The 23,812-nt window shown below is 38.0% G+C and overlaps 1 long non-coding RNA gene across 1 annotated transcript; it reads left to right on the top strand.

Moving 5' to 3' along the window:
- The first annotated feature begins 8,359 nt into the window (after nt 1-8,359).
- LOC144577176 (uncharacterized) lies at nt 8,360-23,286 on the top strand. Its single transcript, XR_013520583.1, has 3 exons — nt 8,360-8,425; nt 9,046-9,272; nt 22,961-23,286. It is a non-coding gene; the product is annotated as an uncharacterized LOC144577176 (long non-coding RNA).
- The last annotated feature ends 526 nt before the right edge of the window (nt 23,287-23,812 follow it).

Genomic DNA, 23,812 nt, shown 5'->3' with positions numbered 1-23,812 from the left:
TGTTTACCTTCTATCTTCCTAATTTGGTGAACCATATTACACTGCCCGCTATTTAGTTCTAATCCATCTGGTCCAGCTTATGTCTGACATTAGTTTGGAGCTGAAGGTTAAGTTCTGGTGATGTAATAAAAATATGTCAACTTTTTAATAACACGTATTCCTCTATGCCATTTCTTATTTTCTTAATTATAAAGATAGTATTGAAGCTTAAGAAACAGATATTTTTCTGCTTATTGCTAAAGGAATTATGTGACTGACTTTCCAGCTGTTAGCTTTGGATGTCTTAAATTTTGATATCTTTCTGGCTTTGTTTTCTCCTAGGAGGAAAAAAATATATAAGACAAAAAAGAGTCTTTTAAAAGGAGTCTATCTTAGAATATATCAGCTGACCACCTACATTTGAGCAGAAGCCAAAAAATAAGGTGAATGCTACTTTACTCATCATGTGGATGGGTCATCACCCATCCACAAGGATTAGGTCATTTGTAGCCCATCCCCAGGGAAGTGGGTTCCATTGTATGGTGGACTTGAAAAGAGGCTACACTCTGCTGTCCCTTTATAGGAAGGAAGGCTTTGGCGTGTGGATACTCCTCAATGCAGGATAATCACTGGAATTTGGAAGTGTTTGTGGGTACTTTGTCTTTCCACACTTGCACTTAACCTGACTGCAGGTCATTACAATGGAGAGCAAAAAGCTTTATCAGAAATAGAAGTAAACAAAGGCAAATTGAACAATTTAGTCCACTTAATGCTGAACTATTCAACTTGTAGGATTAATTATATCATTAAAGAAAGGAAAATAACATATTTCAACATGGAGTAGAAGAGACAAAATACGTTGTTTCCCCCTGCTTGCCAGAATGGTTTAGCATTTGATCATATTTATGACTGCAGAGAAGTTTCCTAGGCTTTATGGATGGGATATATAAAGAGCTTTGGAAGATTTTTGTACCTCAGAAATGTGCTTATTGGGATTTGGCTTATTAGGGAGAGGCAGAATTCTGGAGATGTTTAAAAGTCCTGAGCACTGCTTGGTTTCATTCTCCTTTGGTTGAACGTTGCCTTTTTTATAAAAGACACAATTTCATTTTAAAGGTTAACTTGCATTTTTCCGGCATTCCATCTTTTGGTAACCTTATATGGGAAGAATTAAAAAAATAATACATAAAGTAAAGAACCCTCAATAATGCTATTAATTTAGTACTCTGAAATAGTATGGATTACCCATAGGAAAAAAAAATCACATAAAAAGTAAGTTCTCAAGAGTCTCCTATTGAATTATTATTTCAAGAACAAGATGGCACAACTGACATAAATATTATTCCTTCCCTCCCTAAAGCCCTTTAAAATGCTAATACATCTACAATGAAACAATAATTATTGACGATCATTCCTTTCATTATACTATTTTTTCTCAAAGCATAGCCAGGAGGAGGCTGCATGGGAACCCCTACCTCTTGGAGACCAGGAGAGGCATTCACAGAGCTGGCTGGTATGAATTCAAAAAGGACTATTGATCCCATATTTAGGGTAATTAACAAAAGGGTTGTTTTGATGGTTAATAATGAGTGTCAACTTGCTTGGATTGAAAGATAGGAAGTATTGATGCTGGGTATGTCTATGAGGGTCTTGGGCAAAGGAGATTAACATTTGAGTTAGTGGGCTGGGAAAGGCAGACCCACCCTTAATATGAATAAGCATGATAATTAGCTGCCAGCCTAGCTAGCATATAAGCAGGCAGAAAGTTGTGAAAAGATAGACTGAGCTATCCTCCCAGCCTATATCTTTCTCCAGTGCTGGATGTAGCAAGGGAGAAAGATGTAGGTTGGGAGGCTAGGTCAGTCTCTCTTTTCACAATTTTCTTCCTACCTTCAAGTATCTGACTCCAAATTCTTCAGTTTTTAGAATTCAAACTGGCTCTCCTTGCTCCTCAGCCTGCAGATGACCTATTGTGGAATCCAGTGATTGTGTGAGTTAATACTTAATAAAATTAAAAATAATATCACATCCCTGGAAGGATTGCAGATATTAGCGCCACCATCAAGGACTTGAAAGATGCAGGGGTGGTGATTCCCACCACTTCTCTGTTCAACTCTCCCATTCGGCCTGTGCAGAAGACAGATGGATCTTGGAGAAGGACAGTGGATTATCATAAGCTTAACTAAGTGGTGACTCCAGTTGAAGCTGCTGTACCAGATATTCTTTCATTGCTTGAGCAAATTAACACATCTCCTAGTACCTGATGTGCAGCCATAGAATTGGCAAATGATTTTTTCTCCATTCTTGTCCATAAGGTCCACCAGAAACAAGTTGCCTTTAGTTTGCAAGGCTTGAAATATACCTTTACTATCCTACCTCAGGGATATATCAACTATTCGGCTTTGTGTCATAATCTTATTCGGAGAGACCTTGATCACTTTTTGCTTCTGCAAGATGTCACACTGGTTTATTACATCGATGATATTATGCTGATTGGATGCAACGAGCAAGAAGTAGCAAACACACTGGACTTACTGTTGAGACATTTGCATGCCAGAGGATGGGAAACAAATACAACTAAAACTCAGGGACCTTCTACTTCAGTAAAATTTCTAGGGGTCCAGTGGTGTGAGACATGTTGAGATATTCCTTCTAAGGTGAAGGACACATTCTTGCATTTGGTCCCTCCTACAAGCAAGAAAGAGGCACAACTCCTAGTGGGCCTATTTGGATTTTGGAGACAACACATTCCTCATTCAGGTGTGTAACTTTGGCCCATTTATTAACTGACCCAAAAGGCTGCCAGTTTTGAGTGGGGTCCAGAACAGGAGAAGGCTCTGCAGCAGGTCCAGGCTGCTGTGCAAGCTGCTCTGCCACTTGGGCCATATGACCCAGAAGATCCAAAGGCTCTGTGAGGAGCCTTTTGCAGGCCCTCATAGGATTTTGACCTCTAGGATTTTGGAGTAGGGCCCTGCCATCTTCTGCAGATAACTACTTCCCTTTACAGAGACAACTCTTGGCCTGTTACTCGGCTTTGGTGGAAACTGAACATTTGACTATGGGTCATCTAGGCACCATGTGACCTGATCAGCCTTTCATGAACTGGCTGCTTTCTGATCTATTTAGCCATAAAGTGGGTTGTGCCCAGCAGCAGTCCATCATCAAATGGAAGTGGTATATACATGATCAGGCTCAAGCAAGTCCTGAAGACACAGGTAAGTTACATGAAGAAGTGATTCAAATGCCCATGGTCTCCTTTCCTGCCACCCTGCTTTCTCTCCACCAGCCTGCACCAATGGCCTCATGGGGAGTTCTCTATGATCATTTGACAGAGGAAGATAAGACTAGTGCCTGGTTCACAGGTGACTCTCATGATATTCAGACACTACCTGATAGTGGGCAGCTGCAGTGCTGCAGTGCCACAGTCCCTTTCTAGGACATCCCTGAATAACAGTGGTGAATGGAAATCTTCCTATTGGGCAGAATTTCAAGCAGTGCACCTGGTGTGCAGTTTGCATGAATCAGTATATAATGGCCAAATGTGCATTATATACTGATTCATGGGCTATAGCCAGTGGTTTCACTTGATATTCAGGGACTTGGAAGAAGTATTATTGGAAAATTGGTGACAAATAAACTTGGGGAAGAGGTATGTGGATAGAACTTTCTAAGTGGCCAAAAACTGAAGATATTTGTATCCCATGTGAGTGCTCAAGAATAATTGACCTCCGCAGAGGATAATTTTAATAATCAAATGGATAAGATGACCCATTCTGTGGACACCACTCCGTGTCTTTCTCCAGCCACCCAATAGGCCCATGAACAAAGTGGCCCCTGTTGGCAGAGATAGAGGTTATGCCTGGGCTAAAACACATGGACTTCCACTCATCAAGGCTGACCTGGCTGTGGCCACTGCTGAGAGCCCAAATGATCTGGGCAGCAGCAGAGACCAACACTGAGCCCTCAATATGGCACCATTCCTCAGTGTGATCAGCCAGCTACCTGGTGGCAGGTTGATTATGTTGGATCTCTTCCATCATGGAAAACACAGACGTTTGTCCTCCCTGAAATAGACACTCCTTATATGGGTTTGCCTATCTTTCACTCAATTCCTCTGCCAAGACTACCATCTCTGGACTGAAGGATTGCCTTATCCACCATCATGGTATTCCAGACAGCATTGCCTCTGAAAAAGACACTCACTTTATGGCTAAAGAGGTATAGCAGTGGGCCCATGCTCATGGAATTCAGGGGTCTTACCATGTTACCTATCTCCCTGAAGCAGCTGTATTGATGGAATGGTGGAATGGCCTTTTGAACTCACAATTACAATGCCAGCTAGGTGACAGTACTTTGCAGGGCTAGGGCAAAGTTCTCCAGAGGGCCGTGCATGCTCTGAATCAGCATCCAATACATGGTAATGTTTCTCCATACCCAGGATTCATGGGTCCAAGAATCATGGGGTAGAAGTGAAAGTGGCACCACTCATCATCACCCCTAGTGATCCACCAGAAAAATTTTTCTTCCTGTAACTGTGACATTACATTCTGCTGGCCTGATGGCCTTAGTTCCAGAGGGAGGAATGCTACCACCAGGAGACACAACAATTATTCCATTAAACTGGAAGTTAGATTGCCACCTGAACAGTTTGGGCTCCTCCTACCTTTAAGCCAACAAGCTAAGAATGGAGTTACAGTGTTGTCTGGGGTGACTGACCCAGACTAGCAAGATGAAATCAGTCTACCACTCTACAACAGAGGTAAGGAAGAATATGCATGCAATACAGGAGAGCCATTAGGGTGTTTCTTAAGTAATACCATGCCCTGTGATTAAGGTCAATGGGAAACTACAACAGCCCAATCCAGTAGGGCTACAAATGTCCCAGACCCCTCAGGAATGAATGTTTGGGTTACTCCACCTGGAAAAAAACCACAACCTGCTGAGGTGCTTGTTAAAGGCAAAGGGAATACAGATAGGGTAGTAGAAAGAAGTCATCAACACCAGTTACGACCACATGAGCAGCTGCAGAAACGAGGACTGTAACTATCATGAGTATTTCCTGCTTCTTTTGTTAAAAACATGTTTGTGCATGTATATACTTGCACTAAGAAAATATCTTCATTTTATATCCTTTCTCCTTTTTGATGTGACATAAGGTTTATTGACTTCATATCAGCATTTAAGTATTGTTAACTTTATGCAACAGTATTTGGGTTCTGGGTTGGCATGTTTCCAGTTGTAGGAAGAATAGGTGTGTTATGTTAGACATAATTAACACCTTATTATTGTATTTATTTGAAGATTATGTATGATCTCAGGAGATGTGTATGGGTTCAGGTTGACAAGGCTGAACTTGTGATGGTTAATACTGAGTGTCAACTTGGTTGGATTGAAGGAAACAAAGTATTGATCCTGGATGTGTCTGTGAGTGTGTTGCCACATGAGATTAACATTTGAGTTAGTGGGTTGGGAAAGGCAGACCCGCCCTTAATCTGGGTGGGTACTATCTAATCAGCTGCCAGCCTGGCTAGAACATAAGCAGGCAGAAAAATGTGAAAAGAGAGATTAGCCTAGCCTCCCAGCCTACATCCTTCTTCTGTACCAGATGCTTCCTGCTTTCCAACATTGGACTCCAAGTTCTTCAGTTCTGGAACTCAAACTGGCTTTTCTTGCTCCTAAGCCTGTTTATGGCCTGTTGTGGTACCTTGTGATCATGTGAGTTAATACTTAATCAACTCTCATTTACATATAAATATGGCCACACCTTGATCTAGTGTGGCCTTTCTCTAACCAAGGCCAGAAAGAAAAGCTTACTTATTGATCAAACTCATACTTACAAAAAGCTTAGAGTTTAGCCTTCTCATTCAATGTGTGTGTGTGTGTGTGTGTGTGTGTGTATGTGTGTGTGCACGCGCACACGCACATGTTGAGAGAGGGACATGTATTTGTAACTTATTCAATAAGCAAATATTTGTTAAGTGTCTGCCATATCAATTTTCTAGTTACTTGAAATATGATAGCAGATAATGCAAAGTTTCTTCCCTCAAGGACCTTACCTTTTACATCCGAGTAGGGAAATTGTGTTGAACAAATATGGCCAATGGTATACTCACACTACATACTGCCAAGTGAGAGAAAGAAAAATAAAGCAGGCAAGAAGGACTACAGATGAAATAGTGTTGTAGTAATAAACAGCAAGGTCAGGAAAAGCCTCTTGAGGAGGTGATATTGAACAGAAACCTGAAGGAAAGAGGAGAGCCATGCAGAGGAATTACTTTCTAGTCCAAGAGTACTACTAGAGCAATATCTCTGGATCAAGAATGGGATCAATGCATACAAGAATTGGGAATGAAGTCAATAAGCAAGAGATACATAATAGACAGGCATAACTACACAGGAAACACAAAATGTCCCATTCTGAGAAACATCATTCACTCATTAGGTGCAAATGTGAATAATCATCTAAGGATTAAGAGACCCGACAAAACTAAAATCATGAAATCGAAAGACCGAGATGGAGGACATTTAAACCATGATAAAAAAAGAGTATTATGAGGAATATTTGGAAAAAATTTTTTTCAAATTTCACATTTGAGATGCATATTACTATCTCAAAAAATAAGAATAGGCAAGTAAAAAATAGAGAGATGAAGATTCAGAAATGAAACTGTTAAAATCTTGCTTTTACCTTTTATACATATAATTGCAGTATCCTTCTTAATGACATGCAACTAGTCAAGAATTTCCAGAAGCTAATTAGAGTGCACTGATTGAGCAAAAAACACAGATTTCAAAGCAATGGGTTTCAAAGAAAGATGACAGCATCAAGCATTGTTTTTCTTCCCTGTTGAGCTGATAGGTTTTCAGATACATGCCAATCACACACTCAATTAAGAACATGATTAGCAATTTGTTTTTCATATTTAAAAGCCTAGTTCTTAGTTTTATGTTAATGAATCAAATACTGTATTTGAAAACAAAAGTGAAAGTGTTCAAATGTGAGTATTCAGATCACTTTGAGCACTGACTTTGAGCAGGGAGTAGCCTTTAACAAAGTTAGCAGAAGGAAGTATCTCCTTTTTATCTGAAAAGCAATGATCATTCTGGGGGAAAACCAGGTGTGACCCTTCTGGGGGAAAACCAGGTATCACAATAAGTATTGCTGAAATTAATGTTTCTTATTAAAATTATTTTTGAAGACCCCGCAGACTTTTCTTGCTCATTCATTCTTGGGTGCCTTTGCTTTCTCTTACTTTTTCTCTGATTAGCCTTGTTTTACCCCACCTTCTAAACGAGGGCAAATTTTATGTCTCATATAAAGCTTTCCCAGACCACTTTCTTTTTCAAAAAGATCATGCCAAGAATTGTGATTGGGGTCATGAATTTATTCATTTTGTAATATGTTATCAGGTTAGGACTTACACACATTGGAGAAGGCGGGAACTACTTACTGGCCACAATGCTGAAATTCTGCAATAAAAATGTATGCCATTGGAGTAAACATTACTTCCTTCAGGCAGGTCAAATAAAGTGCAAATAACACTGTATAATCTAATATGTTAAATCTTTCCCAACTTCCTGCCACTATCTGATCAGATTTTCTTTAATAATGCTAAGAGCAATTAAAATGCCCACACAACTTTTTTTTATTTTTTGTTTGTGTTTTTGTTTTTGTTTTTTGGGTTTTATTGTTTTGTTTTTTTTTGTACAGGGTCTCACTCTGTTGCCCAGGCAGGAGTGCAGTGATGTTATCATAACTCACTGCACCCATCACCTGCCAGTCTCAAGCAAGTCTCAAGCAATTCTTCCATCTTAGTCTCCCGAGTAGCTGGGACTACAGGAGCTAGCTACCATATCCAGAGAGTTTTAAAAAATCTTTTGTAGAGACCAGGTCTCACTATGTTGCCCAGGCTAATCCTGAACTCCTAGGCTCAAGTGATCCTCCAGCCTCAGCCTGGCTGTGATTAGTGGAGTGAGCCACCAGGCCCAGCAGAAGTATCCATACAATCCTCAGATATGTTTTAGCCTGGAACAATTTAGGAATGAGGAATAGAATGAAAAAGTTTTAAATTAGTAGATAAGTACAGAAAGAGAGTTTAGATATATCTATGACCGACTACTTAAAATAACATTTTTCAAATATGAATCTTCGTGTAAGACAGACAAACTTACACTTGCCTATAATTTTCCTGGCTTGCAAACAGCCATATTCTGGCAGTCCTCACAATGTCTTTTCTCTGTGTTTACAGAGAAAGAGAGAGAGAGCAAGTCTCTGGTGTCTCTTTTTATGACACTAATACTATTGGATCACAGACCCACTGTCATGACCTCACTTAACTGTAATTACTTCTGTAAAGGCCCAGTCTCCAAGTATAGTCACATTGAGGGTTAGGGTTTCAGTGTATGAATTCTGGGTGGAAACAAATCTTTTGGTCTGTAACACCATGTAAGTGTTGAACAAGACTCAGGGAAAACCTAATATTCATTGAACAAATTGTTCATTTAACAAATGTTAAATTCCAAGGCTTTTAATTTCTTTTACTGTTCCAGGAAAAAGTGAGGTAGAGAAGATTTTACTGTTATATTCCTCACAATTATTAGAATTTAAAATAATTTAGAGTATTTGGATAATACAATAACTAATCCTAAAGTAATAAATCCCCAAAAAAAGATGTGGACTAATAATCTAAATGTAGATTCAATAGACTGTGTCTAGTTACTTTTATCTCAATCTATTTTGGCTGCAAATTCATCAATTTCAACTATTTCTTAAATTTGGTTTCTAATGAAAAATATCAAATAGCTTTCTTTAAGTCATGATGGTAAAATTAGTTATTAGCTGTCAAGCATATATATATAATTAGCTGCCAATCACACACACATATATAAATTACACCCTAAATATATATATATATATATAATATATGATGTAATATATATATATGCTGTAATACATACACATGATTATATATAAAATAAATATATGTGTGTGTATGTATATTTATGTATGTATGACATAATTTCGCTTACCGTTCTTTATTGATTTTTTTGTATGGCATGAGAAAGACAATATTCCAAACTGTAGTTCTCCAGTAATTGTGCATGACACAGCAGCAATCCAGAATTCCTCATGTATCCCATTGTAAAACATAAAGCTATCTGAGAATTGAGACACAATTAACCCACCATGGAACCTCTATATTGACACATAAGGTTAACTTATAATAGAAACAGCTAAGCCAATAGAAAGTGAAATGGAATTCAGAGAGCCTGCCACACGATCAAAACCCAAGGTAAGACCAAGTTTACTGGTAAGAGTTTTTTCTTAACAGACCATAGTTTCACCAACTCAGATTTCAACATCAAATGCTAGAAGGACAGTCAGTCACCACTAAGTCAATGAGAACGCAGAAGACAGAACAAGAACTAATAAAAACTAGGAGACTAGTCCATGATTCTGAGGCCCCTCTTCTTTTATCTCCAAAACTCATAAGCTTCTCTCAATACTCAGATACATCTTGACTAGGAAAAATGATAGGATTAATTCATTTATTCTTCACAAGAACTCTAGGGAGTAATTAGAATTCTATTTCCTACATCAAGAAGGGAAAATAGAAATTCAGAAGGATTAACTTGGCTATCTTCATGCAGCAAATAAATGTTAAAAGACTTCAATTTACTCCAAAATAGCACTGAATTTTTTATTTCATTTCTTTCTCTTTTTAAAAAATTGTACTTTAATTCTAGGGTACACGTGCAGATCATGAAGGATTGATGCATATGTACACACATGGCAAGGTGGTTTGCTGCCTCCATCCCCTGGTCACCTATATCTGGCATTTCTCCCCATGTAATCCCTCCCCAACCTCCCTACCCCACTGCTGTCCCTCCCTAGTCCCCCTAACAGACCCCAGTGTGTTCTCCCCTCCCTGTGTACATGTGTTCTCATTGTTCAACACCCACCTATGAGTGAGAACATGTGGCATTTGATTTTCTGTTTTTGCATCAGTTTGCTTAGAATGATGGTTTCCAGATTCACCCAAGTTCCTACAAATGACGCACACTCATTGTTTTTTATGGTGGCATAGTATTCCATGGTGTATATATGCCACATTTTCCTTATGCAGTCTATCATCGATGGGCATTTGGGTTGGTTCCAGTTCTTTGCTATTGTAAACAGTGCCACAATGAACATATGTGTGCATGACTCTTTATAATAGAATAATTTATAGTCCTTTGGATATATACCTAGTAATGGAATTGCTGGGTCAAATGGAATTTCTATTTCTAGGTCCTTGAGGAATTGCCACACTGTCTTCCACAATGGTTGCACTAATTTACACTCCCAAGAGTGTAAAAGTGTTTCTATTTCTCCACATCGTTTCCAGCATCTGTTGTCTCCTGACTTTTTAATGATCGCCATTCTAACTAGCATAAGGTGGTATCTCAATGTGGTTTTGATTTGCATTTCTCTAATAACCAGTGATGACAAGCATGTTTTCCTGTTTTTTTTTTTTTTTTGGCCACATACATATCTTCTTTTGAAAAATGTCTCTTCATATCCTTTGCCCACCTTTGAATGGGTTTGTTTTTTTTCTTGTATCTGTTTTAGTTCTTTGTAGATTCTGGATACAAGCCCGTTGTCAGATGGGTAGATTGCAAAAATTTTTTCCCATTCTGTTGGTTGCCGGTTCACTTGAATGATAGTATCTTTTGCTATGCAGAAGCTGTGGAGTTTAATTAGATCCCATTTGTCTATTTTGGCTTTTGTTGCCAATGCTTTTGGTATTTGAGTCATGAAGTCCTTGTCCTGAATAGTTTTGCCTAGGTTTTCTTCTACAGTTTTTATGGTGTTAGGTCTCATGTTTAAGTCTTTAGTCTATCTGGAGTTAATTTTAGTGTAAGGTGTCAGGAAGGGGTCCATGTGCTTTCTGCACATGGCTATCCAGTTTATCCAACACCATTTATTAAACAGGGACTCCTTTCCCCATTGCTTGTTCTTGTCAGGTTTGTCAAAGATCAGATGGTTGTAGATGTGTGGCGTTGCCTCCAGGCCTCTGTTCTGTTCCATTTTTCTATCTCTCTGTTTTGGTACCATGCTGTTTTGATTACTGTAGCCTTGTGGTATAGTTTGAAGTCAGGTAGCATTATTCCTCCAGATTTGTTCTTTTTGTTTAGGATTGTCTTGGCTATGCAGGCTCTCTTTTGGTTCTATCTGAAGTTTCAGGTGGTTTTTTTCCAGTTCCGTCAAGGTCAGTGGTAGTTTGATGGGGATAGCATTAACTCTATAAATTACTTAGGGCAGTATGGCAATTTTCACGATATTGATTCTTCCTAACCATGAGCATGGAATGTTTCTCCATATGTTTGTGTCCTCTCTTATTTTGTTGAGCAGTGGTTTATAGTTCTCCTTGAAGAGGTCCTTTGCCTCCTTTGTTAGTTGTATTCCTAGGTATTTTATTCTCTTGGTAGCAATTGTGAATGGGAGTTCCCTCTTGATTTGGCTCTCTGTTAGTCTCTTATTGGTGTATAGAAATGCTTGTGATTTCTGCACATTGATTTTGTACCCTGAGACTTTGCTGAAGCTGCTTACCAGTTAAAGGAGATTTTGGGCTAAGACAATGGGTCTTCTAAATGTACAATCATGTCATCTGCAAATAGAGACAATTTGACTTCCTCCTTTCCTAATTGAATACCCTTTATTGTTTTTTCTTACCTAATTCCTCTGGCTAAAACTTCCAATAGTATACTAAACAGGAGTGACAAGAGAGGGCATCCTTGTCTAGTGCCAGATTTCAAAGGGAATGCTTCCAGTTTTTGCCCATTCATTATGATATTGGCTGTGGGTTTGTTGTAAATAGCTTTTATTATTTTGAGATACGTTCCTTTGACTCCTAGTTAATTGAGAGTTTTTAGTATAAAGGGCTGCTGAATTTTGTCAAAGGCCTTCCTTGCATCTATTGAGATAATCATGTGGTTTTCGTCTTTGGTTCTGTTTATGTGGCGAATTACATTTATAGACTTGCCTATGTTGAACCAGCTTTGCATCCCCAGGATGAAGCCTACTTGATCGTGATGGATAAGCTTTTTGATGTGCTGTTGCAATCAGTTTGCCAGTATTTTATTGAAGATTTTTGCATCTATGTTCATCATTGGCCAGAAGTTATCTATAGCCATACTACTCTGAACACGCCTGGTCTTGTTTCATTTCTATATTTTCTCTACCTTTCAGAAAACAGTTACTATATATGTCTAGCATATGTAGTTATTGGCTTAATTTTAATCCAGAAATTTATAAAACTATGTTTAATTATATTTAAATAAGAAAGTATTTTCAGAGGCATTATGCTCAAAGTACATATTAAGGAATAAGTTGTTAAGGCATACACTAAAAGAAAAACATTCTAGAAAGCATGGAAATGTTTTGCTATTTAAAGTCCCTCCACTGGACAATAATAATTTAATTTTTAAAAACTTAAAAAAATTAATGAGTAGATACATAGCAAAATGCCAGATGGAAGCCTAGAAAAAATAATTTTAGTCTTTAACATTTTCAAAGCACTTTCTCTCTTTTTTCTCCTTAAAGGGAGTAAATATGTGAATTCATCATGGATTGTATGTTATCTATTTATTACTTTTATTTTAACTCTTATTTTTGAATTAATTTTATCCACTAGTCATGTTGTCAACAAATATTGGTGAAATTGCTGAGAACGAATTTCTTTTATTTGAGGATTAAAAACATCCATCAGTTTCTTTCTTTCTTTCTTTTTGTGAGATGGAGTCTTGATTTGTGGCTCAGACTGGAGTGCAGTGGCATGATCTTGGCTCACTGCAACTTCTGCCTCCCCAGTTCAAGCGATTCTCCTGCCTCAGCCTCCCGAGTAGCTCGGGCCACAGGCACTCACCACCTCGCCGGGTTAATTTTTCACCACTTTGGCCATGCTGGTCTCCATATCCTGACCTCGTGATCTGCCCGTCTCAGGCTTCCAAAGTACTGGGATTACAGGCATGAGCCACCGTACCTGGCCAAATTCATCAGTTTCATTGACTCCCCTGCTGAAATGTCGCTGGTATTTTGAAATTTATCCTGTTTTGTTCCTGGAGAAAAATATAATGAAGCTTGTTTTTCATGGATTTTATTTAGTGATTATCAGTTACTAATTTCTACAAATTATATGTAAGTCTAAATGCTCTAATTTACTATTAATGCCTTACACACGTAAGGCACAGTTGGTGCACCAAATGTTGTGGCATTTTACGTGTGTCTAATAGATCAACATCTTATATATCAATGTTCTGCAAATATAGTTGCTTTTTGCAGCATTTGCTTTATTTAAGGTTTAGACTTGCAGAACTTAAGGTAAAGTCAGGAAGATGAGTTTACAGAAACATTTTGAGTATACTTAAAGATAAGCAATTCTAGCCTCCATATATACTAAGGTCTTTGACAAACCGGAAAAGATTTACTTGGAACCAAGGCAAAAAGGCAGAGCTATGAGAACAATAACCACACTCACATTTTCCAAGTCTTAAATACTGTAATTTAATTTCATTCAAAGAAGAGTAGGGGATGCAGGTTAATTAATGACAGCAAATAAAAATATCTGGTCATATTTTGATATGAATTAAAAAATTTACCTAGAAAAATAACAAAACTAAAAAGTAAAGTTTAAGCAAAATGCAATGAAAAGCAAGGCTTTACAGTCCACATCAAATAAAAGAAAAATAATGTCTTTTCCTATTTCAAATATAATGTAAAGGTTTATCAGAGATTAACTGGTAGCATGATTTCTGCTAATTCAAAGTAATGGATGACTTGTTTTAACCTATGATAGATACATTACATATATATAAAATAGTAGCATTGAAATGTACCTTTTTAACATGAGCAAATTGAAGTCTGGAGTTATGAAGATACCAATACATATTCAAAACATCAGGTTTTAGGCTTGTAGACTTTGGAATATTTCCATTCAGTGACTTTCTATAGGTATTTGTTCTTGCAAAACCTATGCTCCAAATAGGGCATCAGACAAATAATTATAACAAAATGACATAAATATTTTGATAGAGATACTGTTTAGAACATGAAGTAGGAAATTATTTCTAGATAGGAGCCAGGAAAGGCTTTTAAAAAGTGTTATTTAGCCTGCCGGGCGCGGTGGCTCAAGCCTGTAATCCCCAGCACTTTGGGAGGCCGAGGCAGGTGGATCACGAGGTCAACTGATCGAGACCATCCTGGTCAACATAGTGAAACCCCGTCTCTACTAAAAATTACAAAAAATTAGCTGGGCACGGTGGCGCGTGCCTGTAATCCCAGCTACTCAGGAGGCTGAGGCAGGAGAATTGCCTGAACCCAGGGGGCGGAGGTTGCGGTGAGCCGAGATCGCGCCATTGCACTCCAGCTTGGGTAACAAGAGCGAAACTCCGTCTCAAAAAAAAAAAAAAAAAAAAAAAAAGTGTTATTTAGCTGTGCCTTACAAGAAAAATAGGTATTTATCAGCCCTGAAGAGGTGGGGGAGCGTGCAGCATTAATAAAAATATAGAAGTGTCAAAAATGTGGTCTGTTCAGGGAATCACTGCAACATAAGGCACAGTTAGAAATAATATTTTATTCCTTAGGCCTTTATTATGTCATTGGACAGCAAAAATGGAGAGTTTTGATACAAATCTGATAGGACATGCCAGCACCTTTTTTATGAAACAATTGAGAAGCATCCACTAAATTAACATTTTCAGTTTGTTTATCTCATTTGACAAGAATTAATTACATGCCAACCCCAGGACCAATTACTAATGTATAAAATGTGTCATTATGCACATACTCTTCATCTCGACCCTCGGGAAAAAAGCAGCCTTGAGCATCCAGCAAGTAGAACCAAAACACTGACTCCAGTAAATCCACGCACCTACTGACTCTCCAGTAAATCCACGCACCTACTGACTCTCCAGTAAATCCACGCACCTACTGACTCTCCAGTAAATCCACGCACCTACTGACTCTCCAGTAAATCCACGCACCTACTGACTCTCCAGTAAATCCACGCACCTACTGACTCTCCAGTAAATCCACGCACCTACTGACTCTCCAGTAAATCCACGCACCTACTGACTCTCCAGTAAATCCACGCACCTACTGACTCTCCAGTAAATCCACGCACCTACTGACTCTCCAGTAAATCCACGCACCTACTGACTCTCCAGTAAATCCACGCACCTACTGACTCTCCAGTAAATCCACGCACCTACTGACTCTCCAGTAAATCCACGCACCTACTGACTCTCCAGTAAATCCACGCACCTACTGACTCTCCAGTAAATCCACGCACCTACTGACTCTCCAGTAAATCCACGCACCTACTGACTCTCCAGTAAATCCACGCACCTACTGACTCTCCAGTAAATCCACGCACCTACTGACTCTCCAGTAAATCCATGCACTAAGCAAACTCTTTAGACTAGATAGCCGAAGTTTGGTAATGATCCCCAGAATTTTCTTTCAGGTAGACAATCTACTCACCTAGCATCCTGTTTAACTGATAACTTAATTCTTTGTTATCCTAAATCCTTAAGAGAATTTATGGTCCTTTTAAGGGCAAGATGAAGGGAACTTGGTAAAGAAAAAGACAGCCACTGTGCAAAGGCAGCAACCTTTTAAGGGAATGGGCAGAACACGTGGAATCATATTCACTTGGCTACCCTGCTATTTTGGGAAACTGGTGGAGGACTTATAAAGAGAATCCTGTATAATATACTAAACTTGGAGCCAGTCAGGGAGAGAATAGTCTATTTAAACACTTTTACTTACTTTCTGTTCCTTCACTCATGTAAGTTTCTGTATTTGCAGTGTTGTTATATTTAAGCCCTTATAACATATGTCCTCTAGGCAATACTGAGAGAAACACAGAAGTCAAAAGCACAGAGGGTGAATGCCTGGAATGACTCCAGCATAACTCTCCTTTTGAAAACAGACTGATTTTTTTTTTTCTCCATACAGAATCAACATAATTTATTAAATACTTTTGCACCAGGACTTGTTCAAAGTTCTTCATAGCCATTATTGTTCTCCTAAAGCTTGTACTTCACTAGTAGATGGCAAAATTCAGAAAATGCCCCAAAGTTCATAGTCCTACAGCATCATCAGTTTCACCCAGTGTCACAAATCAAAGGTGTAGCAGTACAACCTCACTTCTCCAGCATAACTCTCTTTCTGAAGGCCCTCCTTCCAAAGTTTTGACCGAATAGTTCCAAGACTCTGTGAGCCCCTGCCTATTTACACTTACCCAATTTATTCTTAGATAATAGAAAAAGCAGGGTCTTACACTAGGGTAAAGTTTGTCTTATAATAGGTGAACTCCAAGATGCAGACCCCTCCCCTGGTACAAAAATCTCTGAAAAGGTGGCCCAGTGGTATAGAAGTTTGACTTTCTTGACGTCATGAATGCCTTAGCTCACTCTCATAACAGTCTTTCAAAATCTTATGTAAACTACCTGTTTATTTTGGAATTTCCTCCACTGCATTACTCTTCTTAAGGCAGGAATTGTGTCCTATTTACCTGTGTGTTACTGTGTCCCAATAGTGTGATTAGCACAAAGTAACTGTTCAGCCATATTTATTTCAGTAATTTGAGGCAACTTTTACAAATAATGTGCCACTATTATAAAACAATCATCAATATTACTTATAATAATGAAAGATTATAATCAGTCTAGATGTTCACTCAACAGACTATTACACAGCCATTAAAAAGAGGTGTGTATATATATGTATATATATGTATATATGGGTGTATACACACATATGTATTTAAAAATACCTCTCTCTGTACACAAAATTTAATATATTTTTTATAAAAATACTATGATACACCTTGCATTTAAAGTATTACTCTAAATGTCTAAATTTTTTAAGGCCTGCTCATCAAATTACAGGCTAGGAAGGGTAATATTTTTGTTAGTTATCTTTAGGTAGTGAGATAATGAAAGATGTCATTTTATTTACTTTTCATTATCTGATTCTTCATTTTGCATTTTTTCTTTAATATCTACAAATTTTAAACAATGATAATATGAGGAAATGACTTTCAAATGCTTTTTTTAAATGTCAAAATGTATTGCATAAGTTTTTATTTATTTATTTATTTATTTAATTCACAGCCTGGTGTCATGGATTTATTAATGCTAGTTTATTTAACCTATCTATTACTTAGGTTATAAAAATAGAAATACAGGGGAAAGGGAAAATAGAAGGAGTAGAAAAGCCATTTACTATGTATAAATACTAGTGCCTCACTTAAAATCAAATGCCCTTAAAATATTTAACTAATTAACTAATTTGAATAGTGTTCTCAAAAACATAAAAATAAAGAATTTTAATTCTTTGTAAAAATGTACTCTGCCATTTATGATTTTAGAGTCCCACACTTAAAATATTTTAAATGTTTTTACTTTCTCCTATTTTTTTCTTTTGCTCACTGCTTTTGTAGATTTGATATTATGCCAAGAAGAACATCTTCCAGCTGAAAAAATAGAATTCTTCTTAGTTCGTCGGAGCACTGAAATGTACGCTGAAAATAATTTGAAAATAATTTACAGTTTTGGCCCAAACACTAAATAAGATTTTTTGAGCACTTGCCCATTCCTCTGTACCTGGTTAATCACTTTTTGAAAGATGTAGGGTTTCACCAGTGGTTTCCCATTGCCCTTGGAATATATATATTAGAGAAAGATTAATCTAATTCTTAAATTTTTTGGCATACATATAAAAATTAAGCTATGGGTGGGATCATTATTATTCTTACACTCCATATCATTCTGGAATGGGAAATCACTTAAATATGTAATCACTAGTGTCTCCTATTTTGACTGTCAGTCTCAAAAATGGTTCTATTCTGTAATACATAATCAGTCACATGGTTTAAAAAGCAGGTTTAGCTAAATAAAAAATGAAAAGTTTGCCAGAAGTACATCTGGAAATAATGTTAGAGGCATGAATTTCTATGTGAAGAATCTTATAAGAGAGGTATATTTTCAAATGAAAAAGCATACCTTCGACCTATTGCTGTTTCATTTAAGAATCAAGTCTAAGTTTTCAGTGTTTAGTAACATTCTAATGTCCACTGTAACTTTGGGGGAGGGAGGTATTACCATTGTATACTCAAGTTAATTACAGTGATGGATCTTGGATTTCATTTCTTGGTACCATCCAGTTAAGAAAGAGCTAAATGCAGAATGTCAGTTTATGGAAATCATGTACATAACAGACTGAGGTTTCCTGGTATATTCCTACTGTAGCCAGTTGAAATGCTTCCATTCCTCCCTTGAGTGTAATGAGAGAACACTTTTTGAGTCTTGAGGCTTTAAATGAAAACTTTTTCAATTGTATCTCTAAAAACAACTATCAAATAACTCTTTGGTATGTTCCATTTTTTTTAAATTTTCTACCCAGAATTTTTCCTTTCCGTATATCTTTTTTATTTAATTTGGCATTCTGCCCAATCTCTCTCTTCTCAGCTGGTACCAATTTGACTCCTTGGTTCTCCAGAACATTATGTGCCAGCTGGCCATAGGTCTTATTTTTGACAATTTCCTGACCTAATCAGCTGCTACTTGTCTTTTTCGAAATATGCAGGCTCTCCCTCATCTGGACATTTGCATATTGAGAATATGTTTATTTTTTTCTGTTGGGCATTTTTTTTCTGATTATTGAGAGAAATCCCTGATATTCTCACTCAGTGATGATTCAAAGTATAAAATTCGGTTCTCTTGCTGAACAAAATAAATTCGGAAAAGAGTTGGAAAGATAAGTGAATAAGAGCCATGAACTCTACCTCTCACTTAAGCATTATGTTCGTCCACCTTTGCCAGCTTGCCTCCTATCAGAAAGGACGAGGGCTTCTTTCTCCAAAGATTTCTCCTAGTCAATCAACTCCGTATTCTCTTGCCCATAACCTTCACATTTCTCTCTCAATTATAATTTCTCCTGTAATGTTAGTATTCATTCTTTTGAATAATAATTATTAACTTGATATTGTTAAGTGTCTTCCAGTTAAAAAAAGAACCTTTCCTTGATGGTTCCTTGATGGTCTCCATCTAAATAATATCTAGTTTTCTCTCTGTCTCACAATACAACTTTTTAAGAGTCACCTAAAGTCACCTCACTGAGTTATTTTTAAGTCACTTCTTGACCATTAAATATAAGAAGCTTTCTGCAGTTTCAAGCATCAGGTCCCTATGGATCAATGTTCAAAGGTGAAGGAAGGAACAGGACATCCATAGGAAACTCTTTATCAAGGGAGAAAACCTTTCCCAGAGGGCCCTAGAACATTTCTCATTACATTTAATGGATAAAAACTTGGTACATAGTCCACCCTAAACCAATCATTTAAAAAAAGGCAACTAAAATAATCCCAATCTTATTTTCCTAATAACTTGAATTGCTTACCTGACATTTTTGCCTGAGTGTCTAAAAACCCGTCAAATTCAACTTATGCAAAAGCTGAACCTGCGGTTTTATACCTTGCTTTCTCCGTATGTTATCTATTTCAATATATGACACCTGTGTTTACTCATTTCCTGAGATGAAATTTGTACCTCACCACCCACATTCAATCAGACAAAAAATTGTGACGATTCTATGATGTTAATAATTTTCAGTCTGTCCATCTACTTGTTTTCATGTCTATGTCATTAAATTGGTGTAGGCAAATATTCTCTCTGGTTGGATTACTACTCCTCACCAAATTGGTTATCTGCTTTTCATCTTAGTCTTTTTTTTTTTGAGATGAAGTCTCACTCTGGCATCCAAGCTGGAGTGCAGTGATGAGATCTTGGCACAGTGCAACCTCTGTCTCCCAGGTTCAAGTGGTTCTCCTGTCTCAGCCTCCCCAGTAGCTGGGACTACTGGCACATACCACCATGCCTGGCTAATTTTTTATTTTTTTAGTGGAGAGTCGAGACGAGATTTCACCATTTTGGCCCGGCTGGTCTCAAACTCCTGACCTTGTGATCCACCTGCCTCCTCCTCCCAAAGTGCTAGGATTTCCGTGTGAGCCACTGTGCCTGGCCTTTTGGCCCTTTTTTTAAAATACATTTTTCATATACCCAGAGGTATTCTTTACAAAGCAAAGAGGATCTTGTGATATTCACCTTCATAAAGTAATTCAGTGTCTGCTAGTAGTCTTACAAACAAAGTCCAAACCTTAGCAGGTATATGAGGTTTTTCATAATTTGGCCACTGGCAATATCTCCAGCCCCATCTTTCTCTTTATCTGACTCAAGTCACACTAAATTACCTTTAATTCTCCAGTGCCCAGTGCTCTCCTTCTTAACTATAGGCCTTTACTAATTGCAGCTTCTTTGTTGAGAAGGATTTCCAGATTTCCACCACAACCCCACTTATGATTCTACTAGACCTGGCTGAATCCTCCTTCAAGAACTTAGTTCAGAATACTTTTTAAGCTCTCCTTACCTCTTCCCAATATATTAATAGTTTATGTGTCTATCAGCTGTGCTCTCACCATCATAACACTTTACATTTTGAATCGTCATTATCTACTTAATGTTTGAAGTGGGGTCTGGTGGGAGGTGACTAGATCATGGGGACAGTTTTTTCACAGTTTAGCACCATCTCCTTTGTGCTGTTCTCATAACAGTGAGCTCTTAAGAGATCTGGTTGTTTAGAAGATCCGCCCGCTCTCTCTCTCTCCTCCTGCTTTTGCCATGTAAAATGATCCCGCTTTCCTTTGCTTTCTTCCATGATTGTAAGTTTCCTGAGGCCTCCCCAGAAGCCAAGCAGATGCTCAGCATCATGCTTCCTATACAGTCTACAGAAACGTGAGCCAACCAAACCTCTTTTCCTTATAATTGATCCAGTCTCAGGTATTACTTTATAGCAATGTGAAAATGGACTAATACATCATCAGTACTGTCTATTCAAATAATGCATGCCATAAGTTTAATGTTCACTATATAAATTATCGTATTTTTATTTATCCTAAACTTTCTTTTCTCAAGCTTTGAACTACTTATGTTAATATTTGTTGTCATATCAAATCTCAACTATGAACCAGGCATTGTGCTAGATCTTTTTTTTTTGAGACGGAGTTTCGCCCTTGTTACCCAGGCTGGAGTGCAATGGCGCGATCTCGGCTCACCGCAACCTCCGCCTCCTGGGTTCAGGCAATTCTCCTGCCTCAGCCTCCTGAGTAGCTGGGATTACAGGCACGCGCCACCGTGCCCAGCTAATTTTTTGTAATTTTTAGTAGAGACAGGGTTTCACCATGTTGACCAGGATGGTCTCGATCTCTTGACCTCGTGAACCACCCGCCTCAGCCTCCCAAAGTGCTGGGATTACAGGCTTAAGCCACCGCGCGGGGCTTGTGCTAGATCTTTTATTTGTCTATCATCTAATTTAATAATCAACACCATCCTGGAAAAAGGTTATGTCATTCCCATATCACATCCTATATCATCCTATATATCACATTTTTTATATGAAAGCAACGATCTCTGAGATTAAATACAACATAAATTGTAAAGATACTTCAGATTGCAAGTATCAGAAACACCAACAGAAAATGACTAAAACTAAGCCTCTGGTTATCTCCAGTCTGGCTTCAGTGAGCAATATAATGCTATATTAGCTCTAGAATTCATGTCTTCCCTTTTTAAGCTTAATGGGTAATTTGAAAACCTGGGTACACCAAACCCATAATCTTTTCTTTTCTGGCCACAACTCTGCAGAAGCAACTGTCTCCTTGTGATGAAGGAAGTACATACCATGAGGTCCTTGATTATTACTTACCACCTTTCCTCTCATTGTTAGTTTTAATAGCAGCATTGCCATCCTGCAAAGCCTCAGATTTCCAGTCCCTTAAGCATCATAAATAACAGTCCTAAGCAAAATTGACTTTTTAAGAAAATTATATTTTCTTGTCTCCCTGCTTGCAGATAGACTAATTACAACCAAGCTTTTCTGTTTCTTATAGGTCCTTACTAAGTGAAAAATACAGCCAACATAATCCAACATTCTAAATTTTTTCTATGAAGTCCTAGATCCTCTAGCCTCACTCAACTCATTGTCTAAATGCCATGACCCATTAGACAATATTCTATGTGTCTGTTTTACCACTATGAATAAGATTTGCCAGTCTCCCAGCCCAGGATATGGGGCACTTATACACTATTTCTACTAATCCAATTTCAAAATTTTAGAAACTATCACTCCTAGCATTTTCATGTTCTGACATCAAAATTAGTTAGTAGAAATACCGAATATAAAAACTAACCTCAAATGGCTTAAGTTAAAAAGAAAGGTATTAATTTATGTAACTGACAGTACTAAATATAGGGCCTTCCTCTGGCATAGATGAACATTAGGCACAAACAATGTCATTAGCACTCACCTTTTTTTTATTGCATTTTAGGTTTTGGGGTACATGTGAAGAACATGAAAGATAGTTGCATAGGTACACACGTGGCAGTGTGATGTGTTGCCTTCCTCCCCATCACCTATATCTGGCATTTCTCCCCATGCTATCTCTCTCCAACTCCCCACCTCCCGCTGTCCCTCCCCTATTCCCCCTGACAGACCCCAGTGTGTAGTGCTCCCCTCCCTGTGTCCATGTGGTCTCATTGTTCAACACCCGCCTATGAGCGAGAACATGCGGTATTTCATTTTCTGTTCTTGTGTCAGTTTGCTGAGAATGATGGTCTCCAGGTTCATCCATGTCCCTACAAAGGACATGAACTCATCATTTTTGATGGCTGCATAATATTCCATGGTGTATATGTGCCACATTTTCCCTGTCCAGTCTCTCATCGATGGGCATTTGGGTTGGTTCCAGGTCTTTGCTATTGTAAACTGTGCCACAATAAACATTTGTGTGCATGTGTCCTTATAGTAGAATGATTTATAATCCTTTGGATATATACCCAGTAATGGGATTGCTGGGTCAAATGGAATTTCTATTTCTAGGTCCTTGAGGAATCGCCACACTGTCTTCCCTTTTATAACTTCTTCCAGCCATGTATTCCAGTCAGTGTCAAATGGCATTGTGGCAATGGGGTTGCTGCTGCCCCACCAAACCTGCAATCTCTCAGGAAAAGCTTGAAGATGGGCCATCACTTCTGCTCTAGCATTTCAAGAAAAACCTCATTTCCCTTGCTTGCCTGTTTATGTCTCACTCCCATGCCTGAGACAAGCCTTGGAATCTGAAGCAACATGATGGAACAGTTAATTCTGGACACGTTCATTTTCTCTGAGCCAGAGACAGGAAGAGTGTCAAGTGTGTGGGAAGAGTGTAAGGGATAAATAAAAAAAGTAAAGTTTTGAAACTGTTTAGTCCTTTTGGGCTGTTATAGTAAAATACCATAAACTGAATATCTTATATATAACATAAATTGATTTTTAACAGTTCTAGAGGCTAAGAAATCCAAGATCAAGGCATCAGCATATCTGAAGTCTGAGGAACACCTACTTTCTCCTAGATGTTGCCTTCTTGCAGTGTCTTCACATTGAGGAAGAGAGAAACAAGCTTCTTTGGGCATTTTTCTTTTTAAAGAAACTAATCCCATTCATGAGGGCAGAGCCTCCCAAAGGCCTAATGTATTAATACCAACACATTAAGATTAGGTTTTAACATGTGAATTCTGAAAACATTCAGACCATAGCAAGATCTTAGACTAAAAAAAAAGAGGAAATAAGATTAAAGTCTAATTAACTGAGGGCCCCTACACTAAGATCGAATAGCTAGCATGTAGCTATAACAGAATTTGATCCTACATAACTTTTTTAAGTATGCACCATACTCTATCCCTAAATCCAATA

The sequence above is a fragment of the Callithrix jacchus genome, chromosome 7, assembly GCF_049354715.1.
Source record: "Callithrix jacchus isolate 240 chromosome 7, calJac240_pri, whole genome shotgun sequence".
NCBI lineage: Eukaryota > Metazoa > Chordata > Mammalia > Primates > Cebidae > Callithrix > Callithrix jacchus.
Note: the sequence above shows the minus strand (reverse complement) of the source record. Positions and strands in the feature narration are given on the sequence as shown.